Below are 25,530 nucleotides of genomic sequence, written 5' to 3'. Positions count from 1 at the left end.
ACACGTTCATTGTGCAGCAGCTCTGCTTACGTGTATGAAATGCCTTCGACTGCCGGGTTGCAGAATTTGGAGTTTCTGAACACTGTTTAGTGATTGGGCTCATCTTGCATCACCAGTTGATGACATTTTTCTTTGTTCCCTCCTCCCCAGTTGAACCAAGACTCTGAGGCTGATATGCAATGTCGCTGACAACATTGCTCAGACACTGCATTTAAGGTGAGCCGTCCCTTGTCTCCTCCTTCCCTGGTGCTCCTGTGCTGCATGCAGTGCGTAGCTTGCTTCCGTGAGCCTAAGATGGCAGGCAGGATTAGCCGTGCCTGTGCTGGGCGTGCATGCTGTGTATAGAATTCATTACATGTTTCCGATGTGAGTATGTAAATGCTCTCTGTGCCGCATCGTCTGGTCGCGAGGACTTGCTTTTGCCTCATTACAGCCTGGGAGATTTCAGCATCACCTTTCCGTTCCGATTCAGTTGCTTCTGGATGTTTGCTTTTCATCACATTCAAAATAGGCTTTTACTTTTTTTTTTTAAACAAAGCACACACACACACACAAAAAGAAGCCCTTAAAACAAAACATCAACAACAACACTCTGCTACCAGATGGTTGCCTTCCCTTTCTTCTTGCATTTGCTAGCTTTTAAATAATGTATGTTGTATTGTTAATTAATGTGAATATCAAATTGAACACTTGAAACTTACATATTTATTATGCAGGTAGGAGGCAAGGTGGAATCTATTTTTAACGCTCATATGCTCTGTGGCGTGCAAACGACTTAGGCTCTCAAAGTGGTATTTTCAGTACTGGTGTCAGTGGGTTGATTTTTCAGAAAATGTGACAGTGGCCTTTGCCGTGGTCAGCCCCGGGCTTTGAACTCGCAGAGGAGGAAGGGGGGACAGTTCAACACCCCACCTCCTTGAGTGCAGCCTCGGAGAAACCGTGGAGGAGACATTTCTCTTTACCCAGAGCTGTTTTCCTGGTGATAAATCAGCGCTCGTGATCACAGCACATTCAAGCTGTTCTGCGTGTGATGGTGATGCTTTTATTTATTTATTTTGGGTGACAATCGCATCTAAAACTTGTGAGCAAGAAGACGGAAAAATCAGTTGGTCTCCATCGCATTCCATAAAGATGGCCGAGTGTCTTCTCGTCCTAGCACTGCATCAAGTGATGCATACAGGTAGGTTGACATTTGCATGTTTTATAGATTTTTTTCGTGGAGCCGTGCAACAGGAGCATTAGATGGATTAAAATATGACTTTTAAATAAAAACTAAATGAACCAGTTGTAATATTTTGGGGGGAGGGTGAATGGCATTAAATTGGATAGCCTCTCCTACTGATAAACTATATAAATCTGCAGCTTTTGTAAACTTATGAAATGACTCTAAAGGTAAGACATTTCTTTTCTCTCAAAAATTCATATTTATGATAGGTGTGGCGCTATTAGGCAACAAAAGGATTTTTTGAAAAGTCTGTTGATTCAGCTCCATTTTAGCTTGCAACTAAAAATAAGTGGATTTCTGGAGATGCTTGTGAAGAGCGCAAACAGCCTTAATGCAAAACATTAAAAATATTTAAATTTTCAAAAGCGGTCTTTAAGCGTGTTTGATGAAAGGTTAAAGATGAAGCTTTCCCAGCTTCCCAAAGTCATTTTAGACCCTGTCCAAGAATAAAGACATTATCTGGATGTCTATGACTTGGAGGACTAAGGAACTGTAATTTTAAAGGGGGGGGGGATATTAACTATAGATGACCCTGAAAGAAGAAACAGAGTTTCCCGAACCTTTCAAATGGTTGACTGCAGCTGGGGTTCTATTAGTACCAAATTTTGGCACTTTCCAAAAAAAAAAAAAAAGTCATGGGCTCTTTTCCTTTGAGCACCACTCCTCAAAATATATTTTAGTTTCAAATCAACACTGGGCCCAGAACATGTTTCCTTGGTAACCAAATCCCATTTAAAAATGCAATCACAGATATGCAAAAGAAGGTCTCTTTAAAAAAAGAAATAAACAAATGTTTAATGAAATTTTTACAGTTCCTTTTCCTCCCATACCGAGAGTCTGAACTGGTTTTAAACGGTTTCCAACGCGGGCTCTAAGTCTTAAAAATTAAGCCATATTTCTACTCTTACAGAGAAAGCTTGCACAATGAGAGCTTTTTCCTCTTCCTTCGTTTTACTCACTACTTTCAAAATGAAGGTTTTCTCTGAAATGTGCTCCAAAATGCTGCTCTAGGGTTGTGTTTGTAGCTTCATTATCACATGTTCACCAGCGCCACTGAGACAAAAGGTATTTTAGAAACTCTGAGAACCAGAAAATGCTTCTGATCTGGTTTTCCCTGATCCCTCCATTGGAAACCTCAGAGCGCTCCGTAGAGAGGGACCCACCCTGAGCCCATCCCGTTGGGAATTGCACGTGGAGCCTTTGTGGGACATCTTTGTGGGTAGGAGCATTCATTTGGAGGAAGATGGTGCCAAGCCTGCAATTCCTGAGCTTTGTTCTGACGGAGAGTTGAGATTCAGGACCATCTTGTAAACACTTGCTTTATTCTAGCAGTTTTTCTACTGTTCCACAACATTGTCTGCAAAAAAATAAAATTTCTTGCGAGCTAAAGGTTTTTGCTACTGTTGTTGTTGTCTTGGGTTGGTTTGCTTTCGTGTGTGTGTGTGTGTGTGTGTGTGTGTGTGTGTGTGTGTAGGCCAACTTAAATATCTTGCTTGGCATTTTTCTGACTCAATGACATCACCATATGATTCTTCTCAGTGATTTCATTCTCTGGGCTGTCGTGAAATATTCTTCCTGCAACACCTTTTATTGTGAAGGAGCTGTTTGGGGGCCATTTTCCTTTTCACTTAAAATTGAATGAGTGCATTGTGAACATAGCAGCTTTCAGAAGATCGTGAAGGAAAATGCCAGAAGTTGGTTTCCGAATTACCTATTTATTTTAGTCCTAGTAGCATTAATTAATAGCTGTAGTAGGATCAAGCTAATTGTCATTCTATCTTGATTAAATAATGAGCCAGGCATTTGTAATTAAAACACTATTGCTATTCAGAAAGATTACAACTACAATGTCTTCTATTTTGATAGGCTAGTACAAATTAAAAATTTTGAACCCATTTGAATCTTAATTGCAGATTATACAGAATACAATGGATTTCTTTTACCATAAAAATGAATGCCTTATAGATTCAATACTGCCTTTCTGCTTTATAAAATATTAATTCTTTTGTTTTTAACTCAAGCACAGTTGGTTACATCATCTTGTTTAGATTTTTATACCTAATGATTTTTTTGGGGGGTGGCATTTCTCAGTTAATGTTACTCTTGATCTTGCCTGTAGGAATTTTCAACACAATTCAAGGAACTAGAAAACCAAGTAACACTGTTAGGAATACACTGTACCGTTGTCAGTCTAATAAAGAGACCAATGAATGGAAGAACAATTATTAAGACTTAGTTGTGTTGTGCCTACATGTTTTGCCTTCTTATTTCACAGAAATGTTTGCAAGATACAAAACCTTCTTAAACATACCAGTTTACAAATATTATTGAATTTCCTAAATTAGCTGGGCAAAATGCTGCTTCCTCCCCATTGTAGAGGATGGCACTTAGCACCTCTGGGTGTTAATGTAAGAGACTGTGTTGAAACCCTGGCTAAGGTGTTTGTCAGATGCAGGCCAGAGCAGGTGCAGCGGGCAGAAAGCACAAACAGATGCTTTGTTCTCAGCAAAACAAAATGGGCAAATTTGTGGTTTTCTGCCTGAATGATTTATAGTATAGAATTCTCAACTCCTTTTTCCTTGGAGCATAGGAAATCCTTTTCAAAGCTTTAACTCATTGCATCTCTCGACAATCACCTATTGCATCACCTATGAAGTGATATTGATCATTTAGCACCCATTTTTATGGATCCCCCATTAAAAAAAGAAAACAAACTCGCTGCGATCAAAAACCCCACCTCATAGTGATCTTATATCCTGTTCAAGGCTGTACGTCTTTTAAAAAAAAAAGCTGTATGTCTTTAACAAAAAAAAAAAAGGCTGTATGTCTTTATGGGAACGGATAGCCTCATCTTTCCCCTAGGGAGCAGCAGTGGGTTTGAACCACAGACCTCGTGGTTAGCACTTCAACGCTTACCTGACAGAGTCACCAGGGTCAACCATGACTTAGAAACCCTGCGCGGGTTGATATTTAGAAACAAGATCTAGTACCTTGCTCTTTAGTACCAAATGATGCTAGAGCTTTACCTTCCTGGTTCATCCGAGGGAAACGCTATGCTAACAATGATCTCGGGAAGCAAACATCCAGCTCATCATTGGATGTCAGGTTCTACTACAGCGCCGGGGACCAGAGCAACGAACGAGACAGACCCTGGTTTGCTTCTTGGGCGTCATCATCTGCTTGGGGGGCAGACAAAATACATATGAAAGCAAAGAACTAAAAAAGACAAGTGCTATGGGGGAAAAATAGTACGAGGAGTAGAACTACTTCAGGATCGCTGGCCAGGGAAAGCCTCCTGAGGAGGGGCACTTAGTGGACCCTTGCATGATGGGAGGAGTCCCGCCAGGGAAGAGATAGTAGGGAGCCTTGTTTGCCAGAGGCGTGACCACACCCCAACGGTCAGCTTTCCTAGCTTCCTTGAGCTGTGACCATCTCCGTTTTCGGGTCCGGCAACTGATGGATGAGGCTTGTTGGGATCAGCCTCCCCCACAGTGAGAGGGCTGGCCAGGCCCCTGTGCTGAACTAAGCTAGTCAGATTCTGAGGGCTGGGTGCCCTTGGCCCAGTCATCCCCGAAGCCTGCCTGAGAAGATGCCATGTGACGTCCAGCATTGCAGTCCTTGAAGATTGATACAGTTCTGGCACCAGTTCAGCGCAAACCCAAGAAATGTTCAGAAGAACAGCTTCTCAGAGCAAGGACGTTTCTGGAAAGGCATCTGTTGTATATTTTCATGAAAACACCAGAATTTAAACACATTCGGCAAAACTTTGAGAAGTTTTGCTTTCCTTTTCGCCCTCAGGTAAATAGAGCAACGGTCTGCTTCCTCTTGACCACTGATTACCACTGTCCGCTCTCACCAGCATCTGCCAGCTTCCACAGAAGGCTTCTACTGGCAGGTGGTCTTCTAAGTATTTCACTACTTGGAGGTTTTCTTTTCTTTTTCAATTTTTTTAATTAGGTAAAAGAGCACTAAGAAATTTCTTAAGCACCAAGAGCCCGCTGATGAAGGTAGGAGAACAAAGGTTTACTTAACTGTCTGGCCTTTGAGGCGCCTTGTAAGACGGACTCGTGCATTTGGCAGCGATTGCACTCACCGTTAGAGGTAGCCTGCTGGCACTCCGGATGTGTGCTCTGCACCCCTCGGAACATGCTGAGGGCTCTGCCCCACATCCCCGCCTGGTTCAAGAAAAGCTTGTTTGTGAGTATGGCTCATCAGCAGAAGAGGAAGCCTCCAGAACGGATGGAGCGCACCTCTGGGAGCATTTGCTGAGCCTCTGCTGTGCGAAGGTACCACTGCAGCCCAGGTAGACTAGGATCTGCTGTCCATGTGGAATGGAGGCCTAGGGCAGCAGTTCTCGACCTGTGGGTCGTGACCCCTTTGTGGGGGGAACGACCCTTTCACAGGGGCCACCGAAGACCATCAGAAAACACATAAATATTTCACAGTATATATTTACTTATTGTTTTGTGATTAATCACTATGCTTTTATTATGTTCAATGTGCAACAATGAAAGTACATCCTGCATATCAGATATTTACATTATAATTCATAACGGTAGCAAAATTACACTTATAAAGTAGCAATAGAAATCATTTGATGGTTGGGGGTCACCACAACATGAGGAACTGTTTTAAAGGGTTGTGGCCTTAGGAAGGTTGAGAACCACTGACCTAGGGCATGTGATACCAAACCCAAATCAAACTCACTGCTGTTGAGTCCAGTCCCACTCACCGAGAGCCTAGAGGCCAGGGGAGAGCTGATCCTGTGAGTTTTTGAGACTGTAAGTCTTGACTGGAGCAGAAAGGCCCACCTTTCTCCCATGGAGTGACTGGTGATTTTGAGCTGACAACTTGGCCTGGCCAGGCATAATCATGTCTTTCCAGTTGGAGAAGGCAGTGAATGATGCTTTCTTAGTGACCTTTTAAACTGTTCCTTGAAGGCCAAAGGAGCCCTGGTGGCATTGTAGTTAAATCACTTGCCTGCTAACCAAAAGGTTGGTGGTTCAAATGTTCCTGCCGCTCTTAGAGAGAATGATGAGGCTGTCAGCTTCCATAGAAATGACGGGCTTGGAAATCCTGTGGGGGCAGTTCTCAGTCTGATAGGGTTGCTTGACTTGACCTACTGCAATGGGGTTCCTTGGAGGCCAGCCTTCAGTTTGAGGGTCATCTCTGCTGATGGCAAGGACAGCTCCTTATTGGTACTCTGTGTCTCACCACTTCCCGAGATGCCTTGGCTCCTAATATGTCGCCGTATGTCTAGCTGCCCTGCTCCAAGCTGGTCCGCCTGCCTTGCCAGGTGACCTCAATAGCAGCTGCCACTCTTCCACATTCATGAGCAGATGTTAGTTGCGAACCCCTTGAATGCAAAACTGTGAATTTGTGACGCAGGCACCCATGCCTTGGCTTTTCTACCTTCCCCGGAGGACAGTAGAGTCTCTGGGTGGGCTGCTTTGCAGGAAGCTTAATCACAGACCAGTTGCCACAGCGCTGGCCTCTGTCCCGTGGTCCCGGCATGGCATGGCTGTGGCCTAAATGTCTCCTTGGCCCAAAAATTGCTCCCCCAACCTTGCAGCCCATCTTGCAGCATTCGCCTGCCTCTGCAACCCTCCCAGCTCAGGGTTCAAGGCGGGCCTGGTGTCTCCACTGGCTGTATTATAAAAGGCTCGGCCTGTGGAGGGATTGCAACGTGCAGTCTGGTCTCTGATCCTGAAGAGTAGCTTAGGGTCTCATGGTTTCCTGCAAATACGGAGAGAAGCCTCTTCCTTACCCCATGGCCATTGCTGCCAGACGGATATTTTGAAATCCCTTTTCTCTTTGCTTGCAAAAATCTCCCAGCCGGTTCTGAGGCCTTGCTCTAATTAAGGCCACTCAATACTGTTTCCTTCTCCGGCAGTGCCTGGCCCAAGCTTGCTGCAAGTCCCTGCCCTGCAGGCCTTACAAGCCAGCGAGCTCAGAGACAAAAGCCACCAGCTGAGCATGTGCTGAAGTCCCAGAAGGGCAGTGTCCCTGTAAGTGCCCCCTCCCCCAGCTCTTTCTTTAAGCCAGGGAGGGGACAGGAGAACCTTTAGTAGGGAAGGTCCAGAGTGGCACCATTGAAAAATTCTCGGAATCATGCAGGGGGAGGGTGTGGAAAAGAAGGGGATGGCAAAATGAAAAGATGTTGCAGACTGAGAGGGCAGCGAGGGGGCTGAGTGAGCGAGCACAGAACAAAAGAAAGGGGGAGCCAAGGGCACAGTGCCAGGGAGGTGGGCAAGATGCTGGCGTGTAGGGTGCAGGGAGGCTGCATGCAGGGAGGACATGTCACTGGAAGGAAGGCTTGGGAGAAGGCTGAAAGACCAACTCTGGTGAAGCCTGGATGTTCTGGACGATGTTCTCTCTGGGTCCCAGCACGACTTTGCCTCGTTGCTGGTTTGTCCCCCTGTGCCAACTATGAGAGGCCTACAGAGTGATATCTCTAATGGTGACCGGTCCCAACGTCTTGGGAGGTTTCCACTCCAAGACTGCCTTTCTGCAGGCCGAGGACACCAGCCCGCCCTCTGCTCCTGACCGCGCTGCCACGTCTGGATAAAACTTGAACTGAGCAGCCTTCTTACCCAGCCTGGATCAGGTGTTTCTGGATCTTCTCAAAGCTCGGACTAAAGATGTAACCAAAACCGTCTGCTTCTCGCCACAGGCTTTAGAGATTCTTTACTCTGAAGTCATGCTGCTCGCAGACCTACCGCCCAGCCTTGGGAACCCCCAAAGCTTGATTTCTCTTGCTCCTCACCAGCCTGGCTATCGGCCCACGGTCTGTTATCAGCCCTGCGCTTCTTGCTTAGCTCGTATGCCTCATAGCCTGTGCCTGCTCTCGGTTCTCTTAGTGGAGAAATTGTGACCCAGAGAAGCTGTGACAAGCTGTGTCAAGCTGAGCTAGAGAGTTATATGGCAGGACCGTGTTTGCCGTCTAGTCCAGTCCTCTCACTGCTAACCCGACTCCTTCTGTTAAGAGCCAGATAATAAGTATTTTAGGCTGTGGGAGTCAAGAGACAAAACTGGGGGTACTATGCTGTCACATATATAGTAAATATACCGAAACCAAACGGAATCAATTCCAACTCACGGCGACCCTATAGGACAGGGTAGACTGCCTCTGTGGGTTCCCAGGCTGTAAATCTTTGTGGGAGATGACAGCCTCATGGCTTTCCTGTCGAGTGGCTGGTGGACTCTAACTGCTGACCTTGTGGTTTTGCAGCTAGATGCAGAAGCTGTAGGCTGCAGAGGAAATAAGCCAAGGGTGAAAACAAAAGTTCACAATGTTTAAGTGGATGAAATTCAATTGATAAAATAATATTAAATATAATATTATATTTACTCATAGATATGACCCACAGTGAAAACCAAACTCACCATGTCTATTGGGAGAAATACAGAGCTTTCTGCTCCTGCAGAGTTACCAGCTGAGAAATGCTGAGGCAGGGAGGGGCCAGTCTGCCCTGGCCTATCGGGTCGCAGGGAGGGTGGGTGGGTTTCACTGGGAGTCACGTCTACACATAAATAACTGGGGCTGTGTTCCAATACAACTTCATTATGGACACTGGAATCTGAATTTTACATTCTTTTGAATTTTTCACTCCCTTAAAACTGTAAAAGGTATACTTGGCTTGTGGGCCCGACACAAACAAACAGGTGTCGGACCAAATTTGTCCTGCAAGCTGTGAGGCCTTTTCTAAACCAGTGTGCAAACTCAGGGTAGAAAATTCAGGTTTTAGATATTCTTTCTGCCTTTATCAAAAGCAGCCCAGAAAGTAGAAAGCAAATGTTTTGAGAATGTTGATTGCAATGAATGTACAAATGTGCTTGACACAAGGGATGGATGGATGGATTGTGATAAGAGTTGTATGAGCCCCCAATAAAATGATTTTTTAAAGCAGTCCGGACTGGCTGCAGCCTATGTATACATGCCTGTGAGAGCTACCTGCCTCTCATTGGAGTCCTGCCGGCGTAGTGCTTACAAGTGGGGCTCCTGACTGCAGTCAGCAGTCTGAAACCACCAGCCACGCCGCAGGAGAAAGACCCGGCTTTCCACTCCCATAAGAGTTCATCTTGGAAATGCCCGAGAGCAGTTCTACCCTGTGTTGGCATAGACTCGATGGCAGTTTTCGTTTTGGGTTTTTGTTGGTGGTGGTGGTAATTGTTATATTGCATGCCCTTCTATCACTATGAAAGTCAGTCTTTACTTATTGTAAAAGAAGCTGGCCTGTACTCTTCACTCTTTATCATTGTGGTGAACTTGCTACCAGCTGAGAGAATGTCTTTGTAGACAACTAGCCATCCTTTTTGTAACGTAATCCCAGAGCAAAAGCATTTTATTACTTATTTTCTTTAAATCTTTCATTAACATAACTTTACAAACCTTTCCTATGAAAATCCTAAATAACGCTCTTGTTGGTGTGAGGCACCATCCAGTTGGTTCAGACTCATAGCAACCTGTGTACAACAGAATGAAACCCTGCCCAGTCCTGGGACACCACCAAAGAGAAGCCATTCCAGCCACCACATGTGGGGGGAGCGAATGAAATGCGTTGTCAAATACGGCAGGCTAACTTTTAAGTTGACAACTTTGTATGGCCCAAGAATGATGTTGTAAATATCCAAAGGGCTCTCAGCAGAAAGAAAGGATTTCGACCTCTGCTCGATGGGGTCACCCTGAATCGGAATCTGCTTGCAGGCAGTGGTCTGGGTTTTGATGGGGACATGGAAACCTTAGAAAGGAAGAGGAGGCAGGCGTGCTATTTGCAATGGGTCTCATCGGCAAGTGCTGTGCTGGTGGCCTGCCGGGTGGACTCGGACTCACAATGGCTGCTCCACACTTGTAGCTTAGCAACAGTGTGGGCGGGTTAACAAGATGAGGTAGAAGCAAAGAATACCGCAGGAGGAGAAGACCACCTTTGTTCAGGAGCCATGCCATGGAGATGTTGAACACCGGTCAAAATTTAAGCGGGAATCATGAAAGTCTTGGGACTTTGGCAAATATGTGCAAAAGCATTAGAAAATGTATCGTGGTTAGCCGTTTTGACAGGAATAAACCTCTGTGGGAAGGAATACAATGATAAGAAGCTGGAGCATTTCTGGAAATTTCCAGACAGTTCCCCAGACTCAGAAGAATGATTAAGAGAGAGAATGTGTGACTGGTTATGAGGAAGGGTGGAAATTTTTGAAGGACAGGCTGATTATGTAAGTTTCGGCTATGGTGTTTGAAACTGTTGCCATGATATTTTAGTTATTAGTAATAATTTAGGGAAATCTCCTCGCTTCTAGAGAAACATTTGGCTCTCGTGAGAAAGAAACGCACTATTTGTGAATCCCCAAGGGGATGTAAAGACCCGTTCGCTTGCTACACCTCGTAGGAGGCCAGAGCAGGTTTGACCTCAACAAGCGATGGCCAGCAGCTGGACAAGGTACCACCTGGAACATGTTAGGATTAGCACTTCCAGAAGGTGGGAGATAGAGTCAGCCCTGGATTTAAATCCCTTTAGGTTGTGCGCCATGAGACCTGGGGCAGGTTACCCGGAGAGCGTTGCCAGGGTAAATAAACAGTAACTATGATTCTCTGTTTGCATGGCAGTTACTTACAGCTCAGGGTACCTGAGCCACAATAGCTGACAGGGCACTTCCTGTAGCAAAAAAAAAAAAAACAACTCACTGCCATGGAGTTCATTCTGCCTCAGAGCGACCCTATAGGACAGATTAAAACTGCCCCTGTGGGTTTCTGAGGCAGTAACTCCTTAAAGTTGCTGAAAAACTGGTAAATTTGAACTGCTGAGCTTGCAGTTACCTGCCTACCGTATAACCTGCTACACTACTATGTGCCAGACACTATTATAAACACCTTGTATGCTTTATATCATTTCGTTCTCAGAAATCCAACAGGTCGATACCATTATTAAAATTAATCCCATATTCTAGATGAATGAGGAGGCTAAGTAACGCACCTAAAGGTACCAGTGTTCAAGCTGGCATGTTGATTCCAAGTTGTCTTACTCTCCCACCTCCCCACCTTCTCAAAGTAGGGAAGCAAAGGAATGTCGCGTACTCTTTCCAACGCACGGTTCTCAATCCCTGTGCTCTAGTTCTCTCGGATGTCTTTGAATGCTGTGCACAACTTCCAAACGCCTCTATCAAAAAATTAAAAAGCATGCAACTAGACCATAAGATTTTTAGGTTGGAATTCACAAGCTCTCTCCGGCAGTTACTTATACAAAAACCTTGCAGGATTTCTTTCTCTCTTCTTTCTTTTTTCCCTAAATGGGAATTTGAACCATTATTTAATGAAAGCAATTTAGTAGGGGAGATCTTTCTAGCATGGGGTCAAACTATGGAGAGAGAATAAAGGGTGTTTTGCATTGGGGCATAGGTTGGGTACGTGTGTCCGCATGTTGCTCAAACAGCCAACATGCAAAAGCCCTGCCTTTATTTTTAACTTCTACGATGCTTTCATTTGACTAGGAGACAACAAAGTATTAGCAATATTTTCCTTGATTGTGGTAAAATGTCTTGCTTGCATTGTATTTAATATTAGAGTCTTACTTATTCATCAAAACCATTTGAGAGTATCTGAAAACAGGGTCAGGAATCGGGAAGCTGATTTCAAGAACTGCATTCCAGGCTACACACAAGATATAAATCGAGTAAAGAGCAGGCTTTTGTCCTTTTAAGTTGTGCCCCAGAAATGAAGTCTTTCTAAAGAAATTGTTCAAAGAGCACTCCGTATTATCAGGAGCCAGGCAACACGGACGATGTGGGTGGGACAAAACAAGCACACAAAATCTGTACACTAGACTGTGATCTTGGACAAACCATGGGAAGGAAGCAGGCAGTTGGTGCCCTTTGGTTTGGACTGGTTCTTTTGTGTGAAATTGTGCTGATCCCACAATGGGGAAGATCAACTAGGCCTCTCCTGCTGGTTACTGTGAAGGGTGTCGCGGTTCCGAGAATTGGATGAAATTAAAACTACACCTGCCTTTCCTCGAGTCATCCTCTCCCGAGTGTGGGGCTTGGATGTTGTCCGGTCTGCCTGGGGGATCCAAGGCCCCTTTTGTGGACCCGCCCTGGCTCGGTTCGGACGTCCAGCAGGTTCTAGGGAGTGCCCTCCACTGCCCTTCCCGGAGGAAGCGGTGTCTGCTGCACTCACTGTGGGGTCTAGGGGTTCAAGGGCGAGTTGTGGGTCCCACGATGGCCCCTGATTGGGGCCTGGAGGTTCGTGGGTCCTTTGTGGGCTCCCCGCCACCCACTGGGCAGAGTCCGGAGGCTCGCGGCACCCCGTCCTCAGACCTGTCCCCTTCCCCACCCGCGGGCGGCGCCCCCCCCAGGCCGCGGGGCGGCGGAACCGGGGCCGGGCCAGCGTGCTCCGGGCCGGCCGCGTCCTCCGCTGGCGCCTGGGGGCGGGCGGGCCGGCCGAGCGGAGCCGCCGGCGTCCATTTTCTGGGCGGTGCTGAGCGGCGCCGCAGCCGGACTCGCGGGGCCAGGAAGCGCCATGGGCCCCGGGAGACGCGCCCGCGGCGCCGAGCTCCGTAAGTGGCGGGCAGGGTCTGCGCGCGGCGGGGCGCGGGCGGCGGGGCGCGGGGGCTCCGCTCGCAGCCCGGCCGGGGCCTCCGCAGGAAAAGCCTCCTGCGCGGCTGGCAGCTTCGCGGCGGCGGGGGCGGGGGCGCCCACAGGTGCCGGCCCGGGTCCGGCGCCCCGCGGGAGGCACTGCGCCGTCCTGCAGGGAGACCCCGGCAGGGCGCGCTGCATCTAGTGGCCCCCGCGCGCCCCGGGCCGAGCGCCCGGGGTCTGGCAGAAGTGCGCACCCCGGGGTCGGGGACCTCGCTGCTCAGGGCCGGTAGGGGCAAGAAGTGCACTGACAGTCGCACTGACCCTCCCCTGGTCCCAGCCCGGAGTGGGTGGGCACCCCGCCCCTGGATTTGACGGTGTGCACAGTGCGAGGCCTGTCCCCCCGAGTGTGCAGTGGCAGGCTCCGCACCGACGCCGCGTCACGCCCGCGCCAGTGCTAGAACGCCGCTGCCTGCTGCTGGCCGCCGCTTGGCAGGGCGCAGGCTCCATCCTGCGACCGCGGTCTGCCCGCGGTTTCACTTTACAGCTTGTGCGCTTCTCGTGGTGACTAAATTCCATTCTGGACTTGGGTCCCAATGAAGGGGACCAGACGTCACGCCTTTGGGCGGGACAATCCCGATTTTGAATCATTTGTCCCGCATCCTGCGGCGTTTGTAAAAAGTCCGGATTTTTGGAAAGAATGCATGACAAGCTAGGGAACCGCGGGAGAACGGGAAGGGAGTATGTGGTTTTCGGCTGCCATGTGGCTATTTCGCCAGGATATGAGTTTTATATTACTGTGTTAATTTTATAATGTTAGACTTTAAAAATAATAATTGTTGAGAACTGGTTATCGGGAACTGCTTATCAAAGTTCACATTGTTGATCAGTTGTTAGAATTCGACCACCATTGTTTGGACTTAATGAACAATGGCATTTTTTGGCAACCACGAAAACATTTTGTGACTGTCTCTCAGACGATACACATCCTACTGCGTGCTAGTGCTAGTTAAACAAGTGATGTCAACAAATCAGCTATTCAGACAATTTAGGTAAGTTATTTATTTATTTATTTCATAAATACATAAATTTTCTTGAATTTAGCAGTCAGTACTACTATTATTTGTATTTTTATAGTGGCGGCAAAAAGTCTAGCGCCGGCCATGAAATTGACACTTACGACTTACATTACGGCAAATTCAGAGAAAAAAATAATACAAGTTAGTATTGTTATTATTTAGAAAGAAATATAGGATTAAAATTAAAATAATTTTTAAATATAGTTACTTTATAACAAATTAATTTATGAACTAACAATAAAATATGTTCATTTAATTATGTACCTACTTGCTGTGTTTTTAAGTAATATGTATATAATCATTTATAATATAATTTTAAATTATTTTTTTAGATTTTTAACATAATGAGTAAGAAAAGAGGATGCAAATTCAACGATGCCCTAAGAAGTGAATTTCCTTTTCTTAAAAAAAACCAAAAGCAATTACATGGTAAAATGTGAGAAATGTAATGGTGAATTTTCTTTTTCGCATGACTGGAAGAATGATACTTCAAAGCACTTGGAAACACAGAAACATAAAAGATATTTAAATATTGCTGCATCTTCCTCAAAAATACAGGAATTTTTTTCGGAAAACATCTTATGGAGACGAAGAAGAGTAATTAGCATTAGCAGAAGGACTTATGTCTTTTCATGCTATTAATCACAATCATTCCTTCAGATCTATGGACTGTACATCACAAGTTATCAAAAAGTTAATCAACAAAAATTTGCCTGTGCTAGAACAAAATCCAAGGCAATTGTGTGTAATGTGCTTTCCCCATATGCATTTTCAGAATTAAACAAAAATCTAGAAAAAATTAATTTTATACCCATATATTCTGACGCATCTAAGCATAAGGATATAAAGTTATTTCCAACCATTATTCTATTTTTTGATTCAGAAACTGGAATAAAAATTAGAATTTTAGATTTTGTTTCTGTTCCCAGCGAAACTTCTGAAATAATTTTCAGTTCCATTACTAATATTTTGGGGGAGGGATTTAAAAAATAAAATGATTGCATATTGTGTAGACAACACGTATGCAAATTATGGAGGAAAAGCGAGAAGAGGTACAAATAATATTTTTTATAAATTAAACACAAACCTTAATCAAAACATTGATATTGGTTGTGCAGTGCACATAGTACATAACGCCATTCAAACAGCTGCTGATTTGTTGCCCGTAGATGTGGAAAATATTGTTATTAAAATACATTCTTATTTCTATATATACATTCTGCGTGTTGAAATGCTTAAAGAATTTTGTGAAACTGCAGAAGTCAAATATCAGAAAATACTTGGATACGGTAAAACGCACTGGTAAGCTCTTTTGCCAGCTGTCGAAAGAATTTTGAAAATATGCGATCCTTTGAAATCCTACTTTCTATCACAGGATAAATGTCCTAGAATTTTAGAAGAGTTTTTTGAAAAAGAATCTTCCAAAATTTGGCTAAACTTTGTACACAATCAAGCAGTTCTTTTTCAAAATGCTATAAAACTTATTGAAGGTGACAACATTTCGGTAATCGAAGTAGCAAATGAAGTTAATAATTTAAAATTTCAATGTCAAGAGCGGTTAGAAAATAATTTTCTTCTGTTAACTATCTGTAATAGGATAAGCCAGCTAGAAGAACAAGGTGCAATAAATCGTGCAGATATCATGAATCACATTAAAAAGTTCTGTAGTAACTGCATAGATTATTTAGAAGAGTGGATGGTACATTACAATGATATTGAACATTTTCATTGGGTTACATTAAAACAAGAACTTAATTGGAATGATGTGCAAAAATCATTCAATCACATTACTCAAAATGTCCCATGTAGTAATATTTCCGAAAGTGATCTTTTTAATGAGGTATCATTATTAAAATATATATGTATCGATAAGGAAAAGGTTAAATCTTGGGCATCAGCAAAAATCACAATAAAGAACAAATGGCTAGAACTGTTTCATCATTTTGAAACAAACCATGTTCCATACAATAATGCACTAAAAATTGTGGAATATGCGCTGTCCTTACCAGGAACTAATGCTGCGACTAAACATGTTTTTTCTACGGTAAATAAAGTATGAACATCAGAAAAATCACAATTAAGTGTTGAGACTTTGAAAGCCATTTTATGTGTGAAATATAATTTAACAAATTCTTGTGAAAAATTTCATGACCTTGTAAACAATGACAGCATTCTACTAAAAAAGTTCACTCAAATGAGAAATATGCAAAGAATAAAATAATACTATACATGATTTTTAATATATTTGTACATTGTACTTATGTTGAAATTATAAAAACATATTACAATACTATTTTTGCATTCTTTGAAAATTTTTGTTGCTCCATATAGACCAAATTTTTATTCAAGAACCCCACCACCACCACCCCCGGTCAATGGTGTCCCTCTTTACCAATGTTAAAATCTGGTCACCTTATCCTAATTGAATATCCATTTTAAAAAGTCCATTTAAAAGATCCGTTATAGGTGATAGGTATTATGATACCTTATACATATTTTAAAGCTGAAAGACTTTTCTCCCAAAGCTGAAGTTCACTAACGCCAGTCAGGTTATTATTGTTAACAAGAAACTTGCATGTTATTAACTTCTGTTGAAAAAACTCACCTGTTTTACCAACAAGAGTAGAAATCTATCACGGGTTGTGAGATCAGGTTAGTGAGTGACTACGTGAAATCTCTCTTTAAACAAAAGCTGTCGTATAGTACAGAAAAGTGTCTGCGGGGTTTTCATTGCCTAATTTTCCAAAGTAAATCACCAGGCCTTTCTTCCTAGTCCTAGTCAAGAGGTTCCACAGAAATAGTGGGTGGCCTTGTTGGTATTTGAAATACCACTGGCATAGCTTCCGGCATTAGCAACACACAAACCACAGCAGTTAGACAAACTAACGAGACTGGGCAACATTTTCTCTTACTGTACCCAAGAACTCACCATGAGCCTCAGCTGATCCACTAGCGACTAGTATCAGAACAAAGAATAGAACATTTCAGAGTGTGTCACTCCTACCTTTGGTAAGCATTTAGTAAGCATGGTGTCAGGAGACGGGTTTGCAGCCTGATGTAAGTTTTTACACTGCGTGACCCCCGTCAACACAGTTGGAAAGCCTTAGCCAATGATTAATAGCTTGCACTTGAAATCAATTGGACCTGCATTTGAGCCCCGGTTCTAACATCAGCCAGCTGCATGACCCTAAGCAAGTGCCGGCACCTGTACCCGAGCCTCTGCTTCCGCAGCTGTGAGATCGGAGGATGGCGCTCCCTGGGTCTGGGGGCCATTGCAAAGGTTCGCTGAGCTCCTCTGTTCGGTGTGAGCCTCACGGCATTACGTGTTCATCGCAGTCACGTGGTTGCTAACGATGCCAAGCCCGGTGTCTCACCATGGTGTCTCACCTCTCTCTTTTTCAGGTCTTGAAGTGGGGCAGATGGACGACTCGGAACCAAGGATTTCCAAGTGATTTCTTCTGAAGCAGGGAAACTGGCTGGGCTGTTCTGACTGAGGTAACCACGTTTTGTCTCTCTTTAGTCTGCATGAAATAGAAAAGTTTCGTTCTTGTGTGTCTTTGCTGCGGGACTCTGAGGATGTCTGGTATGTGGCAGTGAATCACCATTTGGGACCACAAAGGGACAATGGCAGTTAAGTGGACTGTTGTCAGGGAGGAGTGCCAGGCGATCTGTTCCCATAAAGAGTTACGGAACCCCACAGGGGCCGTCCTCCCTTGTCCTGTTGGCTTGCTATGAGTCAAAATTGACTTGCGAGCCAGCAGTTTGGAGTTTTTGAGTTGTTCGAGGGCATGTTATGAAGCGGGAGCTGGGTATGCAGGGCTGCATGACAACTTGGCTGCCACTCATTTGGTCAGTGGTAGCTGCTGGAAACTTCCTCAAAGATCTCGAGTTTCCCCATGCTGGAAGGACCCATGTCACTGGTAACCAGAGGATTTAAGTGCCTCTCCGGGCTGGGCTGGGGTAACGAGGCAGGACTGGAACTCGTGTGTGTGTGTGTGTGTGTGTGTGTGTGTGTGTGTGTGTGTCTGTGGCACACAGTCATGCGCCGGCGCCAGGGCCTGCGGGGCTTGAGCACCCACCGTGCTAGGCGCTGAGGTTACCAGGGAACTGCCTGGGACGCTCCATCTGTGCTGCCCGGTGCTCACAGCGCGGCACACCGGGTGCTATCTTCGAGGCCAGTACGAAGTCCCAGATGTCTTAACTGGTAGGAGTCGCTGACGGTGTTTGAGCAGGGTTTCGGGGACAGTGTGCTTCCGGAGCAAGCTCTGGTGGGTAGCTGAGTTGGATGGAAGGAGAGCTGAGGCAGAAATCAAAGGCAGGTAGAAGGTTATTGCAACTCACGGAGAAAAATAACAACAAACAAGCCTGCGGTGGCAGGCCTGGTGAGGGAAGAGTTAACAGAGTGTGAGGTAGAGGGGAGCAGCAGAAGCTGACCCTGAGAACTTGGAAGGAGAGTTTGAAGTGTCCCAGGCTGGTGTGTCCCATGGCCAGATGGGAGCTTTCATGAACCCGAGGAAACCAGGGTCAGGTAGTCATCGGGAGACAAGAAAACATGGCAAATAGAAGAGAGATTTTCCAGAGAGAAAACACAGGGAGGAAGAGGTGGAGGACAGAGCCTTTGAGAAAAGAAAGAAGGAACAGGAAACCTCGGGAAGGGAGAACCACAGCAGGACAGGGCGCCCTCCAGCGGCCCACAGAGGGGCTCCCAGGGGAGGGCTCCCGGAGCGAGACCCTACAGCAGGAAGGACAGAATGAGGCTGAGGGTGCTGAGGAAGGCCATCGGATTGACAAGTGCTAACTTAGACATTTGTTACCTTCGTTTTCCTCTTGGGTAAGAGGAAATCAGGAGTCACTTTAAGCCTACCCTAGGGAGACCCTAGACACACCCACTCTGATCAGGAAACTCCGACTGGGGAGTGTGACTTTGGCAGTAGTCACATCTGTCTCCTTGTCAGCAGATAAACCGAAGAATGTCCCTTCATCAAACAAAACCAAATCCACACGCACTGCCTTCTCGCCGGTGCCGACTCACAGAGACCCGGGAGAGTTCTCTGCCCCTGTGAGTTTCTGAGACTGTAACTCTTAAGTGGAGCAGAAAGCCCCATCTTTCTCTTTCTGGAGCGGCTGGTGGTTTTGAACTGCCGATCTTGTGACTCACAGCCCATCTACACCTCTGTGGAAACAAAAAGTTTCCAAAGAATTCCTTTGCCTTCTACCATCTGCCTGTGGTAAAATCCGCGTGTTTGTGTCAGGTCAGCTTCGTGTGTGGTAGTTTTGAGGAGTGTGTAAGGCATGATTTGGTCGGGAGCTATTCCATGTTGTTGTTAGCTGCCACCAAGTGGATTCCACCCCACAGAGACTGTGTTTAGAGGAGAGCTGCCCCGTAGGATCTGCGAGGTAATGGCCTTTTGGAAGCAAGTTGCCATGGGTAGGTTGGTCGTTGCCATTTTTGTTAGTCGTCTAGCACATAGCCATTTGTAGTTTTTTTTCCCCTCACAGCTTTATATTCATTTATAAATGTATCCGTAACGTGCATCTATACACAGAACCCTCTCTTTATGACTGACCCTAACACATGCATCCTATCAGGGAAATAGCACAACCTTCCACTGTCATGATTACATGTTGGGCTGCTAACCATAAGGTCAGCAGTTCAAAACCACCAGCTGCTCTGCAGGACAGAAATTAAGCTCCCCCCCCCCAAAGAGCTACAGTCTTGGAAGGCCACAGGAACAAGTCCACCCTATCCTATAGGGTTGTTGCGAGATGACATCCATTTGAAGGCAGTGAAATTTTTCTTTGTTTTTTTAGTTATAGGTAACATTCCCAGCTGTAGTACAAGTGACCAATAATTTAGTATGGATAAAAATCTGCCTGTGGTATTTATTAGAATGCAGATCCCCAGGTCCAGAGCATCGGATTCATTAGCTTTGGTCCAGGCCTGGGTATCTGCATTTTAAGCCAGCACGAATGAAAGAGATGAACAAATGCTAGTTGACGGGGAGTGATTTGCGATGATGGTTTCAAATTCATTCGGCATTTTTACATTTGTACCAACAAATACTTGAATCAGTTGATTGTATTTGTAATAAGATAAAAAACCAATGGACCCCATGTGGTGGAAGAATGGTGGTGGTCTCACCCTCAACTCTGTAGGCCTGCCGGCACTGGGCCACGCAGCCCCCGAACCAATTCCTCTTCCTCTCAAGCAAGCCCCTATGCCCACAGTCTGCAAAGCCCACTGCAACTGAAAGGCTTGCAGCATTGGCGTGTCACGGCAGCACTGCCTAGTCACCCAGTCACATGCGACCTGCTGACTATAAATGCTGTTGTGGTATTAATTCCTTCACACTTTGTACCTTAGACTCGTCTCAGATGGTTCATCTACCCCAATCTCACTTTAATAGGTGAGAAAATAATTTATAGATGAAAAAATAATTTCTCTTTGTTCTTCCCTAGCCCTAGCTGTCTTACTCACACATTCACAACACAGAACTTAGATATATGTGCATGTTTGCCATTTAAGCTATGAATGGAGACTATTAAAATGTAAAAAAATTATTGGGTATAGTGAATTAACTTTTATGTGCTCTGTACATATTCAATAAGTGGGTGAGTTAACAGAAATAAATTAGTTCAACCATCTTGAGTCATTTAAAAACGTCAACATCCTGTGGATGGTTTGCCTCTGGAGGTTCGAACTGCTGACCTTTTAAGTGTCTTACTACTGCACCAGCAGGGCTCCTCTTTTAGAGGAGGGTGCCAGTGACCGGCAGCCTTGCCTAGAATCCTTCAAAATTTCTCTGCCTAATTATAGAGCCCCCAGTGAAGGGGACATTAGCTCGATGCTTTCTGTGCATTATCTTATTAGAAGCCCGAACGATCTTATACGGTGGAAACTGAGGCACGGAGATGATTGGGAGGAGAATTCCATGCTTGGAATCTGTTTCACTCCCGAGTCCAGGCTCTTCTTAACATACCCGAGGCTACCTCTTCAGCCAAATGGGCAGGGTGTGAAAGAGACTTAGAAAACCTGATAATACTCAGAATATCTGACAAGAAACAAATGGAACAGAGAAAACGTGCAAACTTGAAAGACTTGTTCCGCAAATATTTACCAAGAATTTCTGTGTGGCTAAGATAGTAAAAACTTAAAAACCTCCCTGCCCTCGCTGCCATTCCCACTCTTAGCAATCTTCTAGGACAGAGTCGAACAGCCCTGGGCGTTTCTAAGACTGTAAGTCTTCATAGGAGGAGAGAGTCTTGTCTTTCTCCCTAGGAGAGGCTGGTTTCAAACTGCTGACCTGGCAGCAGCCCAGCGTGTAACTGCTGTGACACGAGGGCTCCTTCAAATGGCTCCATTTAAAACAAAACAAAACTCAGCCTGCTGCCACAGGGTCACTGCTGACCCACAGTAAGCCTCATAGGATGCCGTCTCTACAGAGGCAGACTGCGGCATCCTTTGGTTAGCAGCGGGGCGCTTTACCACGGCATCACTAGGGCTTCTTAAGGGTTCTGCTGCAAGCCCAGATAGTGACTGGTTGAATCCATCTAGATAAACCTCAGAAGACAGGTCAGATGAACTGTTTCCGAAAGGCCACAGTCCTGAAAGCCAATGGAACCGTTCTCCTGTGTGCATGAATCAGAACCAACTGATGGCAATCGATAAATCATATGTGCTGGGTACCAGATCTGGACCCTGCCTCTTGGTCTCCCTAACTTACTCTGAATGGCCATTCCTGGGCTACTCTACTCTCAGTTTTTAAAATGAGATGCCAATGGATTTCTGCATTGATGGAATCATTTCATTTGTCTTGCTCAAGAGCTCTGGTGGGTTCGTGGTCAAGAGTTGGGCTGCAATCCACAAGGTCAGCATTTCTAAATCACCAGCTTCCCTTTGGGAGAAAGATGAGGCTTTCTACTCCATCAAGAGTCACCATCTTGAAAACTCACAGGGGCGGTTCTAGTCCACCCTGTAGGGTCACTATGAATTGGCATCGACTCGATGGCAGTGAGTTTGGTTTTCAGAGCTGTCCCACGGAGCTTGGTGGCATGGTGTTGGCCTGATAACCAAAAGGCCTGTGGCTCAAACCCACCAGCCGTTCCAGGGGAGGAGGACGAGGCTGTCTGCCCTCATAGAGGCGCACAGATCCAGTAACCCAAAGGGACAGTGGCAGTCGGTCCTGGAGGGTTGCTGTGAGCCAGAGTCCACTCGATGGCCGTGGGTTGGGCTGGGCTTGGCGTTCGCACTGTGCTAGCTATGTGTTTCCCGAGTTGCTGTGCCAGTTGGAAGTTTAGAACAGCTCCCTGGGCTTGTCCAGAGTCGTTCAGCAAATGTTTGTTGAATACTCTCTCAACCTTCCTAATGTCACGACTCTTTCATACAGTTCCTCATGTTGTGGTGACCTCTCAACCATGAAATTATTTTAATTTCTACTTCGTAATGGTAATTTTGCGACTGCTATGAATCGGGTGACCCCTGTGAAAGGGTGTTCGGCCCCCAAAGGGGTCAGGACCCACAGGTTGAGAACCGCTGCTCTAGGCCCTAAGGAACTCTCCCGGGCTTGGGGAAGATCCCAGAGCCCCTGGGGAGCAGGAGAAAGGGGTGGGCAGATATAAAGAAAGGAGGAAAAGGTTGGAGGCTTGGGACTTGTCCCCAGTGGCCCGCTCTGTGTCCTTGGGAAAGAAAGTCATATAATTTTGCTGGCTTGATGTCCTCAACTATAGCCAGAGAAGACTTGGCTCGATGTTAATTAAGGTTCCTTCCGGCTCTCAGGTGCAGCAAATCTATTTCCTCTCCAGCAAAACTGTCTAGGTACCTGAGACAAGCAGATGGAAAGATGCAGGAGCTGACTCAACTCCGTGCCTGGGAGCTTCCAGGGGTCCCATTTTCCAGGCACCCCACTCCCCCCATCCCCATCCTCAGTGATATACCAGACTTTAGAGCTCTGCCTTTACTGAGCCTTGGGAGGAAAATTCACGGATTTAAGGCTGAAAGGGAGAAATGAGTATTGTTACAGCAAGATTTGACTGGCTAGCCATCAATCAGAGGGAGTGAATTCTTTGGTTTTCAAATTATATGGCTAGAAAGAACATTTGCAATAAACTAACCTGACCTCTTCACATTCAAGGCAAGGGAAGGAGAACCAACAGAAGTCCCAGGACTCCATTCGGGTTAAATTAGGAGCAGACCCTAGAATGTTGTGCTCAGTCCAGTAGGCTCACTGCCAGAAACAGGTTGGTCTTGACCTAAGGCAGCTTAGCAAGAGAGCCAGAACTTGGCAGGCCGTCCACAAGCAAAGTTTAAAGGGGCGCTGGACTTGTTCCCTGGTGGCACAGTGGTTATGGGTTGAGCTTCTAACCGCAAGGTCAGCAGTTCAAAAGCACCAGCTGCTCCTCAAGTGAAAGACAAGACTTTCTACTCCTGTGGAGTTACCGTCTCAGAAACCCACGGGGGCAGTTCTGCTATGAGTTGGAAGTGACTCGGTGGTGTGTTTTGAGAGGCCTGCTTTGCTGAGGATGGTTGACTGGGTTGTCTGCTGAGCACAGAGTAAGGCAACATAAGGCAAAACTTCTGGGGTCCAGTTGAACAACTGAAGCACTTGGATTCTTGCCAATTAAGAGCGAGTAAAACATTTTTTTTTAATTTTAAAAAGGCAGAGGCTCGTTGTTTTCTATATGTTAAGGTATTTTTCATTAGGAAATAAAAGCTGCTCATTTATACAACAATTAAAAGTAGAAAGAGATTGAGCATTTTCTCAAGGAGTTAGAAGAGGAACACTTAGCTTTGTGGTGTCCCCAACAGTGTATTTTTGTGGGTGCGGGTGTGTGAGTGTCGGGCTCCAGGGGCTTCCTGGGTGAAGCCAGCACCCATGCCGGCAGGCTTGATGTGAAATGAGAGAGGCCTGAGCTGCCACTTCCGGTTTTGTGAGCTAGGCGTTTCCAGGCTCCGTTTTGTTGGTTTGTTTGTTGTCGCCTAGTCAGGTGTTAGACAAGATTATTTGTAGAGTTGATTATGATCAGATAATCAGACCATCAATTGAGTGAAAGCAAAGCTACGTTTATTATTTTGCCAGGCAAGGAGAGCCTGCTTTCAGAATCACGGTCTCCCCAAACTGACCTGCAGGTACCCCGAGAGGTTGGTTTCTAAAGCAAGGCGGCGTACCTCCCTCGCCCCTTCACCTCCACTCCCTGTGTTCTTACACTAATCAGCACTCGGTGGCTAAGCGGAGGCCTGTTTGTTGCCCTGTGTGCTCCATGGTGTGAACTCCACAGTGTGATCCGTCAGGACCGTCGCTGACCGGTGGGGAAGCCGCAGCCCCACGGGTTTCTGGGTGGCTCTTGCTGGCCCGGCTCCTGTTTCATGTGCAGCTTTCTGTGGACTCTGGTCCGCCTTTTGCTTCCAAGGGCGGAGGCAGAGGGCCGGTGAGGCGTCCAGGGCACTAAGAGAAGGCAAAGCGCGGCCATGACCGCAGCCTGGAGCCCCAGAGGCGTTGGACTTGGCGGACGTCGGAGCCCTGGTGGGCCGTGGTCGCACGGGGCTGCGGCCGGGGTGGAGCACAGAACGTTACCGCGTGGACTCGGTGTGGCTCAGCGCTCAAGACACCACTCCATGTTGCCTCACAAGACGTCACCCCAAGATGGCACACCACCCCCACAGGACGTCATGAAAATGGACTTATCTGGAAAACATATGGGCTAACTGTCACCGCACGGACGCGACTCAGAGACAGGGCCTTATCTAAGAAACAGATGGACTAAACCCCTCCCACTAAAAGCTATAAAACCGCGGGCGGCACTAGCACATCCCGTACCTCGAAGCTCTCCGCCGTCGCTGCTTACTAGATTCATTTTGTGTTAATTGACATTTGCTTGATAGAAATATAGATCATCAGCAACTGTACCTGTCTCATGTGTATTCTTACCTGCAGTCGAACTCGGTCCCTCGAGACCGATCCTTATGGTCAGCAGTTCAAAACCAGCAGCAGCTGTGAGGGAGAAGACTGGGCTTTCTACTCCTGTAAACAGTTACTGTCTCGGGCACCCCAGGGGGTCACTATGCGTCTGCACTGACTCGGTGACAGGGAGTTTGGTTTGGTTTAGAGACCTGGCCTATCTCTAGGACTGTGTTACATAGGGCAAAACAAAAAACAGCCTTTAAATTTTTCCTTCATCAAGGTCTAGCAATTCTGGGTTTCTTTTACCTCACCATGCAGTTAATTGACTTTTTACCCATAAAGCACTATAAAGTACTGGAGCAATTTTTCCTCCATTTATTTCAAAACAGAACATAAACCTACTGCTTCCGAATCCAACCCGACCCTTTCTAGGGTTTTCAAGGAAGCTGTAATTCTTTATAGGCGCAGACAACCTCCTCTTTCCCCTTTACATTGGATTTCCACCACAGAATGTGAGTCTAACCCTGGTGTGTCGTGTGTGTGTGTGTGTGTGTGTGTGTGTGTACTTACTATGTGCAGTGTATAGTTTCTATTTTTGGAAAATCTATGCAGAGTTTTTTGTCTCCTGCTAATGATTGGCTGTAAGACTTCTATTTAAAGAGAAGTATTTCAGATAAGCTTCTGGAGGCTTCTCTAGTTTAAAAAACACTTTCCATGTTTGTTTGTTTGTTTTTTAATTTAAATGGGAGCCTTACCTCTA

At 45.9% G+C, this 25,530-nt stretch overlaps 1 protein-coding gene across 5 annotated transcripts in view; it reads left to right on the top strand.

Moving 5' to 3' along the window:
- The first annotated feature begins 277 nt into the window (after positions 1 to 277).
- ZBTB38 (zinc finger and BTB domain containing 38) overlaps positions 278 to 25,530 on the top strand; it is a 78,424-nt gene continuing 53,171 nt past the window's right edge. The window contains exons 1-2 of one of the 5 annotated variants that reach the window (XM_075546826.1): positions 278 to 1,180; positions 17,275 to 17,367. The gene's annotated coding sequence lies outside the window, so the exon portion shown is untranslated. Of the gene's footprint in view, positions 1,181 to 12,609; positions 12,775 to 13,178; positions 13,846 to 17,274; positions 17,368 to 25,530 lie in introns of those variants that run through there. The other 4 variants (XM_075546827.1, XM_075546824.1, XM_075546828.1 and 1 more) reach the window with 4 other exon arrangements.

The sequence above is a fragment of the Tenrec ecaudatus genome, chromosome 4, assembly GCF_050624435.1.
Source record: "Tenrec ecaudatus isolate mTenEca1 chromosome 4, mTenEca1.hap1, whole genome shotgun sequence".
Lineage (NCBI taxonomy): Eukaryota > Metazoa > Chordata > Mammalia > Afrosoricida > Tenrecidae > Tenrec > Tenrec ecaudatus.
The sequence above is the reverse complement of the archived record's forward strand: the minus strand, read 5'-3'. Positions and strand labels throughout refer to the sequence as shown.